This window comes from Taudactylus pleione, unplaced genomic scaffold, assembly GCF_031769625.1.
Source record: "Taudactylus pleione unplaced genomic scaffold, aTauple2 ptg000421l, whole genome shotgun sequence".
Lineage (NCBI taxonomy): Eukaryota > Metazoa > Chordata > Amphibia > Anura > Myobatrachidae > Taudactylus > Taudactylus pleione.
The window spans coordinates 880,883-898,478 of record NW_028284823.1 but is presented as its reverse complement, the minus strand read 5'-3'; the positions used below and the strand labels follow the sequence as shown (position 1 = coordinate 898,478).

Sequence of the window (17,596 nt, the reverse complement as noted above, 5' to 3'; positions counted from 1 at the left end):
GGCCAGATACTGTATATCTCTGCGCATTAGTCTTGGGACCAGATACTGTATGTCTCTGCACATTAGTCTTGGGACCAGATACTGTATATCTCTGCACATTAGTCTTGGGACCAGATACTGTATGTCTCTGCACATTAGTCTTGGGACCAGATACTGTATATCTCTGCACATTAGTCTTGGGACCAGATACTGTATGTCTCTGCACATTAGTCTTGGGACCAGATACTGTATGTCTCTGCACATTAGTCTTGGGACCAGATACTGTATATATCTGCACATTAGTCTTGGGACCAGATACTGTATGTCTCTGCACATTAGTCTTGGGACCAGATTCTGTATATCTCTGCACATTAGTCTTGGGTCCAGATACTGTATGTCTCTGCACATTAGTCTTGGGACCAGATTCTGTATTTCTCTGCACATTAGTCTTGGGACCAGATTCTGTATTTCTCTGCACATTAGTCTTGGGGCCAGATACTGTATATATCTGTACATTAGTCTTGGGACCAGATTCTGTATTTCTCTGTACATTAGTCTTGGGGCCAGATACTGTATATATCTGCACATTAGTCTTGGGACCAGATTCTGTATTTCTCTGTACATTAGTCTTGGGGCCAGATACTGTCTATATCTGCACATTAGTCTTGGGACCAGATACTGTATGTCTCTGCACATTAGTCTTGGGACCAGATTCTGTATTTTTCTGCACATTAGTCTTGGGACCAGATTCTGTATTTCTCTGCACATTAGTCTTGGGACCAGATACTGTATTTCTCTGCACATTAGTCTTGGGACCAGATACTGTATTTCTCTGCACATTAGTCTTGGGACCAGATACTGTATATCTCTGCACATTAGTCTTGGGACCAGATACTGTATGTCTCTGCACATTAGTCTTGGGACCAGATACTGTATGTCTCTGCACATTAATCTTGGGACCAGATACTGTATGTCTCTGCACATTAGTCTTGGGACCAGATTCTGTATGTCTCTGCACATTAGTCTTGGGACCAGATACTGTATGTCTCTGCACATTAGTCTTGGGACCAGATACTGTATGTCTCTGCACATTAGTCTTGGGACCAGATACTGTATATCTCTGCACATTAGTCTTGGGACCAGATACTGTATGTCTCTGCACATTAGTCTTGGGACCAGATACTGTATGTCTCTGCACATTACTCTTTGGACCAGATACTGTATGTCTCTGCACATTAGTCTTGGGACCAGATACTGTATATATCTGCACATTAGTCTTGGGACCAGATACTGTATATCTCTGCACATTAGTCTTGGGACCAGATACTGTATATCTCTGCACATTAGTCTTGGGACCAGATACTGTATATCTCTGCACATTAGTCTTGGGATCAGATACTGTATATCTCTGTACATTAGTCTTGGGACCAGATACTGTATATCTCTGCACATTAGTCTTGGGACCAGATACTGTATATCTCTGCACATTAGTCTTGGGACCAGATACTGTATATATCTGCACATTAGTCTTGGGACCAGATACTGTATGTCTCTGCACAGTAGTCTTGGGACCAGATACTGCATATCTCTGCACATTAGTCTTGGGACCAGATACTGTATATATCTGCACATTAGTCTTGGGACCAGATACTGTATGTCTCTGCACATTAGTCTTGGGACCAGATACTGTATATATCTGCACATTAGTCTTGGGACCAGATACTGTATATCTCTGCACATTAGTCTTGGGGCCAGATACTGTATATATCTGCACATTAGTCTTGGGACCAGATACTGTATATATCTGCACATTAATCTTGGGGCCAGATACTGTATATCTCTGCACATTAGTCTTGGGACCAGATACTGTATATCTCTGCACATTAGTCTTGGGACCAGATACTGTATATCTCTGCACATTAGTCTTGGAACCAGATACTGTATATCTCTGCACATTAGTCTTGGGGCCAGATACTGTATATATCTGCACATTAGTCTTGGGGCCAGATACTGTATATATCTGCACATTAGTCTTGGGGCCAGATACTGTATATCTCTGCACATTAGTCTTGGGACCAGATACTGTATGTCTCTGCACATTTGTTTTAGGACCAGATACTGTATGTCTCTCCACATTAGTCTTGGGACCAGATACTGTATATATCTGCACATTAGTCTTGGGACCAGATACTGTATATATCTGCACATTAGTCTTGGGGCCAGATACTGTATATCTCTGCACATTAGTCTTTGGAACAGATATTGTATATCTATGCACATTAGTCTTGGGACCAGATACTGTATGTCTCTCCACATTAGTCTTGGGACCAGATACTGTATATCTCTGCACATTAGTCTTGGGACCAGATACTGTATATATCTGTACATTAGTCTTGGGACCAGATACTGTATATCTCTGCACATTAGTCTTGGGGCCAGATACTGTATATCTCTGCACATTAGTCTTGGGACCAGATACTGAATATCTCTGCACATTAGTCTTGGGACCAGATACTGTATGTCTCTGCACATTAGTCTTGGGACCAGATACTGTATATATCTGCACATTAGTCTTGGGACCAGATACTGTATGTCTCTGCACAATAGTCTTGGGACCAGATACTGTATGTCTCTCCACATTAGTCTTGGGACCAGATACTGTATATATCTGTACATTAGTCTTGGGACCAGATTCTGTATTTCTCTGTACATTAGTCTTGGGACCAGATACTGTATATATCTGTACATTAGTCTTGGGACCAGATACTGTATATATTTGCACATTAGTCTTGGGGCCAGATACTGTATATCTCTGCACATTAGTCTTTGGACCAGATACTGTATATCTCTGCACATTAGTCTTGGGACCAGATACTGTATGTCTCTCCACATTAGTCTTGGGACCAGATACTGTATGTCTCTGCACATTAGTCTTTGGACCAGATACTGTATATCTCTGCACATTAGTCTTGGGACCAGATACTGTATATATCTGTACATTAGTCTTGGGACCAGATACTGTATATATCTGCACATTAGTCTTGGGGCCAGATACTGTATATCTCTGCACATTAGTCTTGGGACCAGATACTGAATATCTCTGCACATTAGTCTTGGGACCAGATACTGTATGTCTCTGTACATTAGTCTTGGGACCAGATACTGTATATATCTGCACATTAGTCTTGGGACCAGATACTGTATGTCTCTGCACATTAGTCTTGGGACCAGATACTGTATGTCTCTGCACATTAGTCTTGGTACCAGATACTGTATGTCTCTGCACATTAGTCTTGGGACCAGATTCTGTTTATCTCTGCACATTAGTCTTGGGTCCAGATACTGTATGTCTCTGCACATTAGTCTTGGGACCAGAGTCTGTATTTCTCTGTACATTAGTCTTGGGACCAGATTCTGTATTTCTCTGTACATTAGTCTTGGGACCAGATACTGTATATATCTGTACATTAGTCTTGGGACCAGATTCTGTATTTCTCTGTACATTAGTCTTGGGACCAGATACTGTATATATCTGTACATTAGTCTTGGGACCAGATACTGTATGTCTCTGCACATTAGTCTTGGGACCAGATACTGTATATCTCTGCACATTAGTCTTGGGACCAGATTCTGTATTTTTCTGTACATTAGTCTTGTGACCAGATTCTGTACTTCTCTGTACATTAGTCTTGGGAGCAGATACTGTATTTCTCTGTACATTAGTCTTGGGACCAGATACTGTATATCTCTGCACATTAGTCTTGGGACCAGATACTGTATGTCTCTGCACATTAGTCTTGTGACCAGATACTGTATGTCTCTGCACATTAGTCTTGGGACCAGATACTGTATGTCTCTGCACATTAGTTTCGGGACCAGATTCAGTATAGCTCTGCACATTAGTCTTGGGACCAGATACTGTATGTCTCTGCACATTAGTCTTGGGACCAGATACTGTATGTCTCTGCACATTAGTCTTGGGTCCAGATACTGTATGTCTCTGCCAGAGCCGTAGCTAGACTTTTTGGTGCCCTGTGCCATAAAGAGCATTGGCACACCCCTCATTTTTCAAAGGGACATAATGCACCCTAAAAAGGGGAATGGCCTCATGGGGAAGGGCCAGGGAAGAGATAGGAGAGGCCAGGAGATGCTGGGGATGAAATAAGAGGAAGCTACAAGTGAGAATGATAATAAACAGAAATTTGATAGGCCCCCTGACCTGTGGTGCCCTGTACGATGGCATCGGTCGCACTACCCGACTTGGGAACAGATATGGCACATTAGACATGGGAACAGATATGGCACATTAGACTTGGGAACAGATATGGCACATTAGACTTGGGAACAGATATGGCTCTGCACATTAGACTTGGGGACAGATATGGCACATTAGACATGGGAACAGATATGGCACATTAGATTTGGGAATAGATATGGCACATTAGACTTGGGAACAGATATGGCTCTGCACATTAGACTTGATATGGCACATTAGATTTGGGAATACATATGGCACATTAGACTTGGGAATAGATATGGCTCTGCACATTAGACTTGATATGGCACATTAGACTTGGGAACAGATTTGGCACATTAGACTTGGGAACAGATTTGGCACATTAAGCTTGGGACCAGATACTGTATGTCTCTGCACATTAGTCTTGGGACTAGTTACTGTATATCTCTGCACATTAGTCTTGGGACTAGTTACTGTATATCTCTGCACATTAGACTTGGGACCAGATATGTCTCTACTTCAGTTTCCCAAACTCTGCCATTTCAGTATAGGTTTTAAGGATATCCATGCTTGAGTCCAGATGGTTAAATCAAATTGACTGAGGCACTAATTACGTCACCTGTGCTCAAGCATGGATATCCTTAAAACCTGGACTGTAATGGCAGAGTCTGGGAACATCTGCTCTACACAATAGTATTGGGAACAGATATATCTCTGCATATTAGATTTGGGACCATATATGACTCTATACAATAGTCTTGGGAACAGATATGACTCTGCACATTAGACTTAGGAATTGATATGGCTCTGCACATTAGATTTGGGAATTGATATGGCTCTGCACATTAGACTTGGGAATTGATATGGCACATTAGACCTGGGAATAGATATGGCACATTAGACTTGGGAATAGATATGGCACATTAGACTTGGAAATAGATATGCCACATTAGACTTGGGAACTAATATGGCACATTAGACTTGATATGGAACATTAGACTTGGCACATTAGACTTGGGAACAGATTTGGCACATTAGACTTGATATGGCACATTGGACTTGGGAACAGATTTGGCACATAAGACTTGGGAACAGATTTGGCACATTAGACTTGATATGGCACATTAGATTTGGGAACAGATATGGCACATTAGACTTGGGAACAGATTTGGCACATTAGACTTGGGAACAGATTTGGCACATTAGACTTGGGAACAGATATGGCACATTAGACTTGGGTACAGATATGGCACATTAGACTTGGGAACAGATATGGCAGATTAGACTTGGGTACAGATATGGCTCTGCGCATTATAGTTGGGAACCAGAGGCATCACCGGGTCTGGTGACACCCAGTCCCCCCCAGCATCCCATGCCCAAAAATGGGGCATTTCCCAAGAGACCACACATGGGGTGTGGTCTCTTGGGAAATCCCGATCGCATCACTCTGGGGGTATGCTGGGCTTCCCCAAGAGATCTGTGCCTGCATTGTCGGCTCCTCCTCTGTGACAGGAGCCAAGTGCTGCAGGAGAATGTTACCCAGGACAAGCTACATCAACTGGCATAATGCTCACTCTGCATTCGGCTCATAGTGTGTACAGTTTTAAAAATGAAATTGCTGACAAGTGAAACATTTGTGATGTTATTTCCTGTGTCTGTGATGCTTCCTTTCTTGTGATCCAGCTACAACAAAATTGCAGTCATTCACTCATTATTGTCATTCAATGTTATTTCACTTTTGTCTGTGATGAAACCCAATGGCGGAAATGGGGCCCTAGTGGCAACACTCCATACAATGGTGGTAGTTTCGCCACTGCCTGCATCCACTATTGTGTCGGCCCAGTCAAGTTCTGATTCCCCATCACTGCTCAGGAAGATGATCTGCATCGCCTTGCTCCCCTCAAAATTCTGCAACAGGGCCCAGTAAAGTAGCGTACTGCACCTAATGAGACCACTTAGAGAATATAGGAGTAATGTGGGTGATTGCCATTTTTGTGTTTAGTTTGTAAACTATAATGTTCTAATGCCCATTTTTTAGTTGTGGAGTTGGGTTATCAACCCCGAAAGAAGTCATTCTACTTGCTCATTTAAAGATCAAAATAAAGCTGAGGGAGAAGTTACTAAAGTCGAATTTGTAGCAATTTCAACCCCACTGATTTACAAAACTGAAAACCGCAGCATGAAACGCAGAGTAACCCCACTTTACAACAGAAATTGTCATCCTGATTTTTAACAATTAGAAGAATACAAATCACCAAATTTGCCACAAAAAAGTAAAAAAAAATCAGTAGCCTCTAAAAGGTGTTTTGGGTAAAGTGCCCCCTAGAATCTGTGCAGTCTTTTCTATGATTTAGAGATGTAAAAAACATAAACAGTTTATTAGCAGCATAGGCCTTTAAGTCTACACTGGTAAGCATTCCAATGCACTCCTATAGCAGTGACCAGTAGCCAGTAGTGAACTCTCATCCATGACCGGAAAGGAGTACTTGTGCGCCGACTATATAGTTTTTGTTTTTTGCCAATCACAGGATGCTTATATGGGATGAAAATACCCATTCCATATGGATCTGAGTAATTAAGAAAGTGGTGAACCAGTGTGTGGGAGAGTCTTTTTTTAATAAATTACTTTTTCACAGTGTGTATGATATAAATATAAAAAAAATGTTTACAGGTGCACTGCCGGGCCCAGTGAGGGATGTGATCTGAACACCGGCTCCGGAATACCGACTGACAGAATCCCCACTGTATTAGGGTTAGGGGTTCAGTTTAGGATTAGGGTTAGACACTAGGGGATGGGTTATGGTTAGGCTGTGGGAGGGAATGGTTAGACTGCCAGAGGGAATAGTTAGGGTTAGGCTGTGGGTGGGTTAGGACTAGGGTTAGGCACTAGGGAACAAGTTAGGGTTAGGCTGCGGAAGAGAACGGTTAGGCTGCCAGAGGGGACGGTTAGGGTTAGGCTGCGGGAGGGGTGGGTTAGGATTAGGGAATGGGTTAGGGTTAGGCTGAGGGAGGGAACGGTTAGGCTGGCAAAGGGGACGGTTAGGGGGGGTGTGTTAGGATTAGGGTTAGGGAATGGGTTAGGGTTAAGCTGGGGGAGGGAACGGTTAGGCTGCCAAAGGGGACGGTTAGGGTTAGGCTGTGGGAGGGGTGGGTTAGGATTAGGGTTAGGCACAAGGGGACAGGTTAGGATTAGGCTGCTGGAGGGATGGGCTAGAATTAGGGGGAGGGTTAGGGTAAGGGTTAGAATACTAACCATGTGTCGGGATTTTGACCATCGGGATTCCGGGACCTGCGTTGTGACAATCGGCATTCTGACCACTGGGATCCATGTACTTAAGAGTGGGACCTGTATGCCAGGGCATCCTAGCACTAGTGGTTCTCTGGGTGCCAGCATCTCACTGACCATTGGAAATGGGCATGACAGGGCTAGCTGGGACATGTAATGCACCAGTAAAGGACATTAATTTTGTTTAAGGTCACCAAAGTCTATTGTACACCAATACCTATTAGGTGGTCATTTCATCCAGCTGGATTTAGGGTTCTATTTACTAAGCTTTGGATGGAGATAAAGTGAATACAGATAAAGTACCAGCCAATCAGCTCCTAACTGCCATGTCACAGGCTGTGTTTGAAAAATTACAGTTAGGTGATTTATCTCCCTCCACTTTATCTCCATCCAAGGCTTAGTAAAGAGACCCCTTATTCCCTAGTGTATTTCAGGTAGTGCCACCAGCCAATAAATCCTAGTGTTGGTTAGTGGAAATGTTTCCCTGATTATTTTTATTTTTCCACTACTGGCCTAGGCTTAGAAGCCTATTGCTGGTTATGAATTAGTGGGGGGAACCCACTACCATGTTTTTTTTTCTTAAACTTTGTTTTTGGATCCTTGCGCTGCTTTTAAACTGCGGTGGGATTGCGGCAGGATCAGAGTTTAGAGATCAACAGCCATCTAGGGCAGCTTAAGTTTAGAACATCAAAAAACTTTAATTAGGTTAGTTGTTTTGAACATCAACCCTGTGTCGATTTCCGGCCATGGCCATTGGTTTAAAAATGCTTTCGAACCTGCCGCTCTGTACATTTTGTCTTATGTCTTGTGGTTTTCTTCTGATTTAGGCAGGGAAATATTTATGATTGTCCCTTTGTCCTGCTGGATATTGCTTACATAGTTTTTACCTAACCTAAGTTATAGCCTTAAAATGTGCTCCTAATTCTGTTGAGAGTGATGTGACATCTACCAACAAATAAGCAAAAAGTTAGACTTTCTTTTTGATGGACAGAGCTGGCAAACTCTGCAGAACAAAAGACAAAAAAAAAGAGAGATTCTGCACAGAACTTATAATGAATTTGATGATATAAACCAACCATCTGACATTAATTCAAATAATTTATAGAATCTCTTATTGTTGGTAGTGCTAAAATAAATCAGGATACTTTATATTTTGTATTGTGTCTTAATGCGTTTTTAAGAACTGTATATTACCAATGATTTGTCTTTCTATTGTTAAAGGTTGAATTTACGGTTATACGCCATATACCTGTATATACAATCAGGTGACATTTTTGTTCAATGAGTATCCATATGTAACAAAAATAAGTTTGCTTATGCATTACTTTTTTTGAAAGCTGTTATTTATTAACAAAATGGACTATATATTGAACTAGTCCTACATATCTGATGTTTTGACCAGATAATGGTGCAATTTTTCCCTATATTAATATACCTACAGGGAATTGGTATGAAATACCGTCGGCCGCATGGCCGGCGGTACGATTCCCGTCAGCGGCAGCCCGACAGAAGCAGAGTGCGACGCAGCGGAAGCCCGACAGCGCTGGAAATCCCGATCGTGGATAGGTAAGTATCCACTAACCTAACCCCCCTAACCCTAACCCTCCTTAGGGGTGCCTAACCCTAACTTCCCCCCCAAGTGCCTAACACTAATCCCCCCTTTAAGTGCCTAACCCTAACCACCCCCTTCCCCGCTGCCTAAACCTAAGTCCCCCGGGGGGGTGCCTAACCCTCAGTCCCCCCCGGGGGTGCCTAACCCTAACCCTCCCTCCCCCTAGCCTAACCCTAACCCTCCCGAGGGGGTGCCTAACCCTAAGTCCCCCCCGGGAGCCCTAAACCTAACCCTCCCCCCCCCCCCCGCGGCTGTCCGCTCGCGGCGCCCGGCATCACTACGATCGTGATGCCGGGCGCCGGTCTCCCGGCGTCGGGGAAATGCGGGCGTCTAGATGTAGACGCCCGGCATTTCACCATTGCCGGGATAAGACAGTCGGGAAGCCGGCTGCCAGTATTTAGGCAGTCGGCTTCCCGATTGCCTCCCACCTACAGCCATACAGTACTTAATTTGCCCAATCTCGTCTGATCTTGGAAGCCAAACAGTGATTGGCTGGGTTAGTACCAGGAAGGGTAACCTCCTGGGAATACCAGGTGCTGTAGGTTAAAATAATTATTGGGATTTTTTTGTGCACATGGTCAAACATTAGACACAACTTAGTATTCATCAATATAGTATCAAATATTTATACTGAACTGATCCTGTGTAATGTATAATGTACTAATAATTCGCCACAGACTTCACAATGTTTATGAAGTCTGATTTTTACAGATGAAGGATTCACATCATCTGTTTATTATGTTCAAACTGTATGGTACTATATCATTTTATTGATGCAAAATAAAAGTTATTTTTTAACAATAATATGATTATTCTATAAGAGTGCCCCAGACAATAGCCCTACTTTCTTCTTCTTTGTTGTTAAACTCTGCAGAACCCTAAGTATGGTACAGAGCCAGTCTGAAAGAGCCCCTATGACGGAGTTGTATTTTATAGCTTAAAAACAGTTTATATTACATCAAATTTACATAAGTCATATGACTATATTTAAAATATATCATAAAATAATATGAGATATGGTAAGAACTTACCCTTGTTATCTCTATTTCTACGAAGTCCATAGGGTTCCACAGGATACCTTGGGGTATAGGTGTGACGTCAGTCGCAGGGCACCAAAGAGTTAAGCTTTCAGCCTCCCAGGATGCACTGGGTCCCCCTCCTATACCCCGCCCCCGATCCAAGGCACCTCAGTTAGTTACCAAGCCATAGGCCGGAGGAGGAGAAGGAAGAGAGAGAACAAAGATCTGGACACATACAAGAATCACATTCTCACCAGAGGGAGACGGAAAACCGGTGACCAGAGCAAAGCCCATCTGCAGCACAGGTGCGACAGGGCGGGAGTCCTGTGGAACCCTATGGACTTCGTAGAAATAGAGATAACAAGGGTAAGTTCTTACCATATCTCATATTTTCTACTTCAGGGTCCATAGGGTATCCACAGGATACCTTGGGGATGTCCCAAAGCAGTATCCTTTAAGGGTGGGGACGCTCCTGTGCTGAAAGGAGAATCCGCCGCCCGAAGGAAGCATCCTGAGAGGCGAAGGTGTCAAACCTGTAATACCTCACGAAGGTATGGACAGAGGACCACGTAGCAGCCTTGCAGATCTGGACTGCAGAGGCACCACGTCGAGCTGCCCACGAAGGACCCACAGACCTAGTGGAATGAGCCTTCACAGAAGGAGGAACCGGCTGGCCTTCATGAAGATAAGCTTCAGAAATAGCCATACGGATCCAGGCTGCCAAAGTTTGCTTTGAAGCAGGCCAACCCTTTTTACGGAAGCCATAGAGGACAAACAAAGCGTCCGACTTCCTAAACGAAGAAGTGCGGTCAACATAAGTCCTTAAGGCCCACACAACATCCAAAGAGGCCTCACTCACGGAAAGACCCGGTGAGTTAAAGGCCGGAACAACGATTTCCTCGTTAACATGAAACTGGGAAACAACTTTGGGAAGAAACTCGGGCCGAGTGCGGAGCACTGCCCTGTTCCCATGAAAAACCAAGAAAGGGGGTCTACAAGAAAGAGCCCCTAACTCAGAAACACGTCTGGCCGAAGCAATATCCAGAAGGAAAACAGTCTTAGCTGTTAGCCATTTAAGATCCACTGAGCCCAGTGGTTCAAACGGCGGTCCTTGGAGAGCCCTCAGGACCACAGCCAAATCCCAAGGCGCCACAGGTGGAACAAAGGGCGGCTGAATGCGGACAACACCTTGCATAAAGGTGCGCACATCCGGGATTGTAGCAATCCTACGGTGAAACCAGACAGACAGGGCCGAAACCTGTACCTTCAAAGAAGCAAGGCGAAGCCCATGATCTAGTCCCGCTTGCAGGAAGGCGAGAATCCGAGATAGACGAAACTCCCGCAGTGCATAACCTCTCGGTCGACACCACTGGAAGAACGTATGCCACACGCGATGGTATATCCTCGCGGAAGACGGTTTCCGAGCTCGCAACATGGTACGCACCACAGAGCTGTAAAACCCCCGGGACCTCAGCATGGCCGTCTCAACAGCCACGCCGTCAAAGACAGCCGAGTCAGGTCCGGATGACGACAAGGACCCTGAGACAAGAGGTCCGGTCGTAGCGGCAACCGCAGAGGACTGTCCACGGACAGACCCTGAAGGTCTGAGAACCAGTGCCGTCTGGGCCACGCGGGAGCTATCAACAGGAGCGTCCCTCCTTCCTGTTTGAATTTCCGGATTACCCGTGGAAGAAGGGAGACCAGAGGGAACAGATATGCGAACCGGAACGTCCACCGGACGGACAGAGCATCCACCAGAGACGCCCCTTCGTCTCTTGTGCGAGACCCGTACACCGGCAACTTGTTGTTGTGCCGGGACGCCATGAGGTCGATCTCTGGAAGACCCCATCTGTCCACCAGTAGTTGAAAAACGTCCGGGTGCAGGGACCATTCCCCCGGATGAACGTCCTGGTGACTTAGAAAGTCCGCCTCCCAATTGAGCACTCCCGGGATGAAGACCGCTGATATGGCCGGAAGATTGCGCTCCGCCCAAACCAGGATCCGAGACACCTCTACGAGAGCCGCCCGGCTTCGGGTTCCTCCTTGCCTGTTTATGTAGGCCACTGTGGTAGCATTGTCCGACTGGACATGTACCGGGTGACCCTGGAGAAACCGATGTGCCTGCTGGAGAGCATTGAAGACCGCACGGAGTTCCAAGATATTGATTGGAAGCTCCGCTTCTGTTGGAGTCCACCTGCCCTGGAACAGATGTGGACCCGAAACTGCTCCCCAGCCCCGAAGACTGGCGTCCGTAGTCAACAGGACCAAATTTGGAATCCAGAACGGACATCCCTCGCTGAGGTGGGTCGTCTGTAACCACCAAGCAAGGGACAGGCGAACCTCCGGGGTGAACACAATCGTCTGGGACTTCAGAGACTGAGGCAGCCCGTTCCACTTTGACAGGATCAGGTGCTGCAGAGGTCTGGAGTGAAACTGGGCATATTCCACCATGTCGAACACCGACACCATGGAGCCCAGTAACCTCATCGCCGAGTGTAGAGACACCTGGCGGCTGTGCAGACAACTGCGCACCCTTGACTGCAAAGCAGAGATCTTTTCCTCCGTCATGAAGATCTTTTGCTGTCCCGAGTCCAATAAGGCTCCAAGATGCAGAATCCTCCGAGACGGGATTAGAGTGGACTTCTGCCAGTTGATTAGCCAGCCGTGCCGTTGCAGCAGGGCAATGGTCAGGTCTAAGTGGCGTAACAGGAGCTCTGGAGATCCCGCCACCAATAACAGGTCGTCCAAGTACGGCAACATGCGGACTCCCTGCAGCCGCAGAGAAGCCGCCATGACCGCCATCACCTTGGTGAAGACACGTGGTGCTGTCGCCAGGCCAAAAGGTAACGCCCGAAACTGGAAGTGGTCGCTGCGGATTGCAAACCTGAGGAACTGTTGATGGCGCAAAAGAATAGGGACATGCAGGTAAGCGTCCTGTATGTCCAATGACACCATGTAGTCCCCCGGTTCCAGTGCCAGAATGATGGACCGTAGGGTCTCCATCCAAAACTTCGGTACCCGCAAAGACTTGTTGAGTGCTTTGAGGTTGAGAATCGGACGATACAACCCATTCGGTTTCGGTACCAAAAAAAGATTTGAATAGAAACCCTGGCCCCTCTGGGAGAATGGAACAGGCACTATAACTCCAGCCTGGAGCATAGTGTGCAATACCTTCCGCAGCTCCGTAGCCTTGTTCCGGTCTGATGGTAGACCCATGGTGAAGAATCGAGCCGGGGGTCTGTGCCGGAAGGAGAGGGCGTACCCGTGGGAGACCACCTCCAGAACCCAAGTGTCTGTCGTAGTGACCGACCAACACTGGGCGAACTGCAGCAGGCGGCCTCCCACCCTGGGATCCCCCAAAGGGAGGCCCGGACCATCAGGCCGCAGGCTTGTCATCTGGCTTGGGGGCCGGACGTCTGGTACTCCATGCCTGCTTCCGGGGCTTGACCGATTTCCTAGGGCCAGCCTGACGAGGAAACGACTGTGGTTTGGGCCTGCCCTGGGCCCTAGATGACCGAAAGGACGATGGTCCAGAACCAGAAGGAGCAGCGGCCGACGGGAGACAAGCCGATTTGGCTGCCGCCAGCGTGGCCACAATCTTATCCAGATCCGGACCAAAGAGAACTTCTCCGGTAAACGGCAAGGCTTCCAGACCCTTCTTGGAATCTGCGTCCACCTTCCAGGATCGCAGCCACAAGGTGCGACGAGCAGCTACCGCTGCTGAAGGAATTCTAGACACCAGAGTACTAATGTCTAGAGCCGCCTCGTTGATGTAAGTGGCCGAATCACGGAGATTGCCAATCAACTCCGCCTGTTCGGCCGGACAGTCGGAATCAAAAGAAGCCTCTAATGAATCCGCCCAGCGCTCCATCGCTCTGGCAACCCAGCAAATGGCCATAGCCGGCCGTGCCGCCCCCCCCGCAAGGGAATAAGCGGACTTCAGGCAGATTTCCACCTTGCGGTCCGTAGCATCCTTAAGGGAGGACATGGATGGCATCGGCAATGTGGCACTACGGACAAGACGGGTCACGTGAGAATCCACCTGTGGAGGGGATTCCCACTTAGCAAAATAATTATCCGCGAACGGATAAGCCACCGCCAAGCGTCTCTGCGGCTGGTATCTTTTGCCAGGCTGTTTCCACGCCTCCTCTAAATGGTCCACCAACTGACCCGAAAGAGGAAAGACTGTGGCATCGCCCTTCACATCTTTGAAAAAGGCATATTTAGACTTAGCCGCTGGGGGAACTTCGTCCTCAATCACCAAGGCTGTGCGGACCGCCCGAATAAGTCCAGGAATATATACTTTGGACTTAGCGCAGCGTCCTTAGTATGGAGAGGTTCCTGATCGTAAGGATCCAGAATCTCCCCATCATCAGACGTCCCTTCATCATCCTCATAAGGAGCGGACAGAGACGCCACCGGCCGTTTATGAGGCTGCATCACAGACTCCCCTTGCAATACATCCGACAAGTGCTGTACAGAACTCGTCAGGGAGTTAACCCACGCTGGCTCCTGAGAAACCGGGAGCGGGGAAATAGTGAGACTGTGGGGTACCACCAATTGTCGTGGGAAACCCTGCATGGGTGACGACACCACAGACTGCTGGGACAAACCCATGGGAGTAAACGCGGGCTGCGGAGCTAACTGGCCCACTAAAGCTGTTAGCGCCTGAGCGAAACAAGCCCAGGGCGGCTCCTGTACCGGTGCTGTAACCGTAAGAGGCCGCGCCATGGACAAACACTGCCGGCAAAGGCCCTCCGCGCTACCCTCCCCCTCCGCTAACGGTACTTTACACGTGGTACACTGTAGCCGGAGGGGAAAATCACTTTCAGACATGATGGCACCACGTATGTGACCCCTCTCACCAATTATATATTAAATAGGCGAGAGACCACCCTGCAGCACCGCACCGCAAGGGCTTAGCAGAAAGAACAGGGACAGTAATAAATCTGACAGTTTAGAGAAGAAAAGTTACAGGCAGCGCTAGCACAGTCACATACAATGCAAAGAAAATCAATTCCTGCACTAACAGCGCTGATCACTCAACTACACAGACACAGGGCCTGGTAGGACAGCGCTGCATACACAGACCTGACCACAGCGGAGAGAGGTATGCGGGGGGACCCAGACCACGATGCTTCCGTCCAGTGCTTCCAGCAGCGTTCACCATGCGTTGGAGAAGATGGCCGCCGAGGAGCAGAGAGGAGGCTGGCCTGGGGGAGGAGCACTGACACAGGGCCAGTCAGCACAGTGCAGAGAGGGCTGTGTGCAGCGGGGGAGGTGCCGGCTGTGAGACAGGGAAGGCGCGCTCCCCTGGCATGCATTTAACCCCTGGGACGCCGCAGCGCTACCGCTCTGCTGCGGTCCGCTGTCCCAGGGGGTAGTGGAAGCGCAGGTTGGTCGCCTGGCTCCACGCTGCAGCCAGTCCCCAGGGAGCCCCCTGCCTGGGGACTTAGGACCATGTGATCAGCGGGGACCCACCGCGGGACCCCGCTGCTTACCTCTGTCCCCCTTGAATCCGGCCATGGTCCGGAACATCTGGGGTCACCGCTAGCTGTGACCCCAGATGCCCACCAGCATCCCCGGATCAGTACCGGCATTCTGGTACCGGCGGGGTGTAGGGAAGACAGCATGGACGTCAGGACTGACTGTCCATGCTGTTCATCCAGATGTGCAGCCACAGCTGCATGAAGAAAAAGCTTCAGGGGCTCTTCTAGCCCCCACTCCAACAGGTGCACCCGACTCCGGCCGGGCACCAAACTAAACTGAGGTGCCTTGGCTCGGGGGCGGGGTATAGGAGGGGGACCCAGTGCATCCTGGGAGGCTGAAAGCTTAACTCTTTGGTGCCCTGCGACTGACGTCACACCTATACCCCAAGGTATCCTGTGGATACCCTATGGACCCTGAAGTAGAAATACCTACATATCCGGTGAGCTGTGGTGTCACATGTGTCACAGGGCCCATTGATGGAATGTATATCTGCCAGTATAGATATAAAACACACACCTGGATCGGAGGTCACCTCATACCAGCAACTTGTCCATTTCAAATGGAAAGTTTGGTATTTTTTTTAGTAATAATCTAACCAACAAAGAGATGTCACCACAGAGCTCCATGACTTGTACTAAAGCACTGTATTACTGTAATACTTTTGTATTATCACAGGACTCCTTCATTATGTTACAAACTTAATGTGATAACCTGTGCACATGTTACATAATGACATATTGGCTGAACTATATATCCTGTTGTCTACAAGTGGGCAAATATATAGAAAGGTCCATTCTGATCATAATGAATTGTTCTACATGTAACTTATGCTGAACGTGGTGTCAAACTAACTTGACTGATTTCATTGTGTGTGTGGGGGGGATAACACATAGGGGGGTATTCAATTGAATCCCGCGACTAATTGCCGCGCCAAAGCTATTCAATCAGTGTGGATTACCCCGCACACGAGTCCGCGGAAAAAAACCCACAAAATCGCATACGCACGCAGGGAAAACCCAATGATTCCGCAGTTTACGCTGTATCCAGTCACTCACTTTACTAAGCCTTGGATGGAGATAAAGTCCCAACCAATCAGCTCCTAACTGCCATGTCACAGGCTGTGTTTGAAAAATGACAGTTAGGCACTGATTGGTTGGGACTTTATCTCCGTTCACTTGATCTCCATCCAAAACTTAGTCAATAGACCCCACTGTCACTATCACCCTGACCATAACTACATGACTGCCACCCTTACACATTTGCCAGCCATTTAGCATTTAAAGACATGTTATTTGCTTATATCCCTGAATATACTGCCAACATTTTTGTCAGGTTTTACTAATCACTATATATCTTTATTTTTATTAATGATCAGTATTCTGTCAACCATGATTCACAGGACATCTGTGTGTAACTACACCAAAGTACCTTTCATCAAATAATTGTTTTTTGCTACATTCAAATTAATTATTATTAGTTGCTGCACAAAATGTATGTATATTACTGTATTCCTACACAAAATATTTAAACAACTATATATAGAGAGACAGTAGCAGTGAAAAAACATACATACTTGATAAAGCATACATACATGATAAAACATACATACTTGATAAAGCACACACACATTATAAAAAATACATACTTGATAAAACATGCATACTTGATAAAGCATACATACATGATAAAACATAAATATAAAACATACATACTTGATAAAACATAAATACTTGATAAATCATACATACTTGATAAAACATGCATACTTGATAAAATATAAATATTTGATAAATCATACATACTTGATAAAACATGCATACTTGATAAAGCATACATACATGATAAAACATACATACTTGATAAAACATACATATTTGATAAAACATACATATAAAACATACATACTTTATAAAACATAAATACTTGATAAAACATACACACTTGATAAAATAAAAAACATAAATACTTGTAGA

General features: G+C 46.4%; 1 protein-coding gene and 1 pseudogene across 1 annotated transcript in view; one reads left to right on the top strand and one right to left on the bottom strand.

Annotated features, from left to right (window-relative positions):
• Window positions 1–17,596, bottom strand: part of LHX4 (LIM homeobox 4) — a 130,789-nt gene that overhangs the window by 103,253 nt on the left and 9,940 nt on the right. The gene's annotated exons all lie outside the window — the stretch shown is intronic.
• Window positions 9,541–9,659, top strand: LOC148506190 (5S ribosomal RNA; annotated as a pseudogene).